The sequence below is a fragment of the Desmodus rotundus genome, chromosome 3 (genome assembly GCF_022682495.2).
Source record: "Desmodus rotundus isolate HL8 chromosome 3, HLdesRot8A.1, whole genome shotgun sequence".
NCBI lineage: Eukaryota > Metazoa > Chordata > Mammalia > Chiroptera > Phyllostomidae > Desmodus > Desmodus rotundus.
Genome location: NC_071389.1, coordinates 47948032 through 47953278, shown reverse-complemented (window position 1 = coordinate 47953278; position 5247 = coordinate 47948032). Strand labels below are relative to the sequence as shown.

The following is a 5247-nucleotide window of genomic DNA, read 5'->3' as shown; positions in this document are numbered from 1 at the left end:
ATCTCCTGTCAGAAATGCAGACTCTCAGGCAAACCAGGCCTCCCCTCCCAGCCTTGGGCTCACCACGAAGGTTCCTCCACCTGTCTACTCAGTGCTGCTCACACCTGAACTGGCACCTTCGAACTGGGGACAAGAGAGAGATTTTCCCAAACGACATTCACCTTTCTTTGTTTACACTATCCCAGAAGGAATCAGCCTATAGCGCAATAGCTATAAGTTTTGCTGAGGCTCAGATTTGAATCACACCCACCGTCTGACTGGGGCTCTCCACAAGGCTCTCAGCTCTCAGGGAGCTTGCTGGGGGGCCGAGGGCACCCACTGACCACCCCATCATATGGCCAGTTTGGTCTCTACCTGTCATCTAGATCTCAGAAGTCACACTCAACACAAGAGGGATTGAACTGTCCCTCAGTTTTCTCATGCATAAAATGATTACACTACTTTCCTCATAGTGGTGTTGCAAGAAAATCACACATTAGGACAGTACATGGTACACAAGAAACTCTCAATAAATGTTAGGTATCGTTATCCATCATCATGGACACCTGGGGAGCATATTTGGCCCAGGACCTTCTTGAATTCCCTCAATGACAAGTAAGGAATGCATATATTGGCTTCCGAATTTCTCCAGATGACATCCTTCTAGAATGCAGTGTTTCCTATGTATATTCTCACAAGTTAACCACAATTTAAAGCATTGTGAAGAATTATCTCTCATGTAGCCGGTATTTGCTGAGATTCAGTGTCTTTGTTACCCCATGAGCAGTGCCACAGACTCAGCCATGGGCAGAGACCAGCCCAGCCACACGAAGGACAGGTCCCCTCCACCCCCTTGCCTCCCAGAATGGAGACCTTTGCTCAGAGCGCAGCTGGGAAGCGGGCATCATTCCAATTGGTGCAGCAACAAAGCTGCCAGATATTATGCTATGGGCTCATTCCATCAGGGATTGTTCAAGCCAAGGGAGTTGAAACTGTGGCTGCCAGGGGCCGACACGGTTTTTCCTAAGGTGCATTTCATGGGACGCTCGTTCCGGCGTTGAGTCATTGTTGAGCTGTCTGGTGAGTTTGAAAAGCACAGGCATTTTGAGCAAGTTTCTTTTCGGAAGACATCTTTATCTTTCATGTGCCAGTGGAGTCTGCAAGGGAGAGACGGTCAAATGAGTTTGAGAAACCTTCTGCTCGCTGTTGTTGACAGTACAACCTGTGGGACTCAGCGTTCTGTAGCAGTGCTTTGCAAGTAAGTCTTCACCCGCACAGGGCCCACTTGCGGGGCTCACTAAGGGGCGGTTTCTGATTCATAAGGTCTTGGGAGGAGCCTGAGATTTTGCATTTTCTTTCTTTCTTTCTTTCTTTTTTATTAAGGATAGCTGCTCATACACTTGTTCTTGAAGCTTCTCCCCAAATACACTTGTGGGTACCTCTGGATGTGTGTGGGGGGTGGTAAACAAAGCCTGTCAGCCCCTAAAGGGACGAAGTACTCCCCACCCCCAGAGTTTCCTCTACCCTCAGCTTCGCTCAGACCCAAAGTCTCAACACTCACTACGTGAACTGCTGTTGACGAAAAATGTTACCATCATTATAGAAGCTGCTAAGGTATTGAGCCCCCGACTCCCAATTGCCAACTCCCCTAGCCATACTAGAGAAGCAATCAATTCATGAGGCAATACTCCGTTTGTTTGCTGGGTAATGGTCGATGCGGCCTTTGTTCTTGGCAGCTGCTCAGCCAATGAAAGTAGAGTGGAAAATAAGTCCGTATTTTGGGGTGCTACCACTTGTCTTCAAGGCTCTTGGAGAAGAATATTCAGTGGAAAGTTTAAGAGCAGAAACTTCAACCCTATTAACCAAGGCAGCTCCTCCCCAACCCCCAGTCTCAGGAGTGAGCCTCAGGCTGTGCTGGGTCTCTATCCCACCTCATGCCAACCCACAGCTCCCAGAAGCAGAGGGAAGGCATCCAATGTCGCTGGCCTGGAAACTTGGTCCCTTTGCTGGGCCCTGGGAATCACTGATTCTGCATTTCTATCATGCTCCCCAGTGGTGCTGATGCTAGTGGTTCACAGACCACACTTTGAACAGTGGGGCTTGAGGAGATATTTCTAAAAGGTGTGTCTGCTGTGTCCCCTACCTCAGGAGCTCTGTGACATCCCTGTCATAGCCCTAATGCCTGCTGAAGGGCTTGGATCATGTGAAAGTGGACCAGGCATTGAGCCAGAGTGGAAGCTCATGAAGACCCGGAGTTCCGTCTGTTTTGTTCCCAGCTGTACCTCCAGAACCTAGAACGGTGCCTGGATCACAGAGGTTCTCAGCACATGCCTGTGCAGTGGTAGCATCACAAGGGAAATTCAGCAAATAGGCCCCCTTCCAGGCATTTTCTGAAACATTTGCTGTATTGAGTTCTGGTCGATATGTGTCCTTACGTGGTCCAGAACTGTTGCAAACTCAACAAAGATGAAAACCAGTCGAAGCACTTCTTAAACTTACACATCAGATTTACCCAAGTATATGGAAGGCTCCACCTGTGCAGACTTAGATGTTTTCCTGGTTAAGGAGCCTCAACGCAGGTGGTCTCCAAGTGAATCAGCAAAGAGAGAGTGCAGCCTGCTGGAGCACTTAGGGGTGTGGCCGCAGACCATCAGGACGAAGCACTTGCCTAAGGATGCCACCAAAGTGTCCCAGGCCAAGTCCAGGGGCAACTTACTAAGCCAGGATCGTTGATTCGACCTCATTCTCGTCCTGATGATCTCATTGCTGATCCAGGCAGGGAGCCAGATTTCACATTCTTCAGCAATTTGTTTGTCTGTTTGTTTACTTGTTTTGATCCGTGGGAACAGGAAGAGAAGTTATTTGTTACCATGGTAACTGCTTAACAATTTTGGAGTAAGGGAACCTGGGGGCCAAGTTTCCTCTAATTAGGTTCCTACCTTCCAGGAATTTATAATCTTAGGGAGCAAGCCTCCCAAAACATGAGCGGTGAAGCCAGGAGGAGGTACAGGGAGTACTTCTCAGTGATTCCTGAGCTGGGGCAATCCCAGGGGCTTCCCTGAGAAGCAAAAATGAACTGGGAGCATAATTTGGGAGGCAATGACTAAGGTAGTCTGCTGGAAGAAAGTCTGGGGAATAGTGGGTAGTGAAGCGAAACTGGAAGCAGAGTGTAGAAAGCCTTGAATGTCAGCCCAGTGGGGCTGGAACCTCTGGGCCCACCCCTTTAGAACTAGAGTCTGACTCGGACAAACATGTGGTGACTGCCGGGGGCTTGGGGGATGCGGGGAGGAGGAAGGGAGGAGGAGGAAGAGCGCATGTGGGGAGCGATAAATGGTGATGAAAAAATAAAATAAATAAATTTAAATAAATTTAAAAAAGAACTAGAGTCTGAGATATATATGCTATTAGGTTCAGGCTGTCAGGAAGCAGTCACAGAGAGACAGGCTGCCGAGCGAAGCCAAGGGGGGGCCACAAGATGAATGGGGAGCAAGAGGGTCTGGCCGCTAGGTGGAGCTGCAGAGCTCACGCACCGCTCCACAGTTGACTGGCTGAGAGAGCCGGTGAGCGCTGAAAGCCAGCTCTCATTCCTCCCGGCGAGCTTCGCACCCTGGCATGGGCTGCCTTCTGCACGGTGGCTCCTCCGTCTAAGTGTTCACTAAGGTGACCAGATAGGACGGCAGTGGTCTGATCAGCTCAGGCTATGAGATGTTTTCTCCTTGTGGCAAGGCATTTTCTGGGAGCAGCAAGTTGTGTACATTCCCCATGTGTCCCAGGGAGGGCACTCACTGCTCAGCTTCACACAGGACAGCAGAGCCCTGAATACACAGTTGTTCTGAGAATGCAGGCAGAACCAGAGCAAGCCAGTTTTCTTCTCCTGCTGGCTGGCAGAGCAAGTGAGCCAGTGGTTTGTGATTGTCCACTTCAACCAAATTCAGCCAAGTCTTACTGCAAGGACGACTCGGCTCTCAAGCAGGAAATAAGTAAGAACAGCGCATCCACAGCCCCAAAGATCCTAGAGCTGTACCAACAGCCGTGTGTCCCCAGTGGTGTGAGAGGAGACTTGCATGCTTCGGAAAGCATCCCGCAGTTTCCCTGCTCACAGCGGCGAAAACACGCATGCAGACGATCTAGAGAAGTGTAGAGGGCCCAAAGGATAGTTCACATAAGGAGCACTACTTGTATTTTGGTTTCCCAGTCACTGTGATGACCAAAAAATTTCCCCCACATGCTTGAAAGAACCCCTCAAGAGAGTTCACCCCCAAATGAAAACAAGTGACAGACAAGAAATAGAAGAGAAAACTGGAGCCCAGGAACTTGTCCAGGGTCACACAGCCAGAGAGAGGCAAAGCAAGAGTTAGCGTGTAGGTTGCCCACTCCTCACCCCTTTCAGCAGCTTTCACAATCCCCACAGGAGCTGGTTCTTTCCCCTCACCTTAAACAGTCTCTAGGCTTCTGAACTGAGACCACAGCAGAGTGGAGCCATATAATCTAACCTCATCCCTGGTCCCCAAATGCTCAAGTCAGTTAAGCAGGTAAAAGAGAGAAGGGTGGTTAGTTCCCTGACTTTGGTCTGCAACTCCTTTGTCTGGTCTTTCAGGGCTGGATGCCCATGAGCCCAGGTGATGGGGGCTGTTGGCTGGCCCTGACCCCCAAGGTCCCCCACTGTCCAGCTGGGACCTCGCTCTCCACTGGGCTGGACAGCATCCCACACACAATCTTTGCAGGCTGAGTAGTGACTGGCCACTTTCTTCACCTGCCTGATATGTAGTGGGTGAAACTGCCCCTCTGCTTGCACGGCGACTGTGCTTACAGTGGGTGGTGTAAACTCACTCTCGGAGGAGGTTAGGCAGAGGGCCCAGTGGAAGGCAGGGGCAGTGTGCCACCCGCCCAGGAGCCTTTGACTAAGGCCCCCCTTTGCCTCTGTCTGGAGCCAGTGTGACCCTGGGAGGCTCCATGGCTCAGAGCCAGGCACGGGCTTCAATGTCGTGCCCTACGATCTCTGGAAATAGAACTCAGAAAGGGCCTTTTGACAGATTCCTGGGCCCCTTGCTCTAGTAGCTAATATTAGATATTAGCCAATAAATAAATTTTATTATAACTTTTATTATTGCCCTCATATCTTTAAACTTTCCATTATGTAATATTTGATAATACAAAAGGTATGTGTACTATATATTGAAGTAAATAAATGAAATAATAAAAGCCCACCAACAACTTAACAATTAAAATACTATCAGTTGCTTTTTGTCTGCCTAGGTACTCTTCTCC

The 5247-nt window shown here is 49.6% G+C and overlaps 1 non-coding gene across 1 annotated transcript; it reads right to left on the bottom strand.

Annotated features, from left to right (window-relative positions):
* Positions 1-1511: 1511 nt before the first annotated feature.
* Positions 1512-1582, bottom strand: LOC112309416 (small nucleolar RNA SNORD56). The gene has a single exon (XR_002975229.2). It is a non-coding gene; the product is annotated as a small nucleolar RNA SNORD56 (small nucleolar RNA).
* Between the last annotated feature and the right edge of the window lie 3665 nt (positions 1583-5247).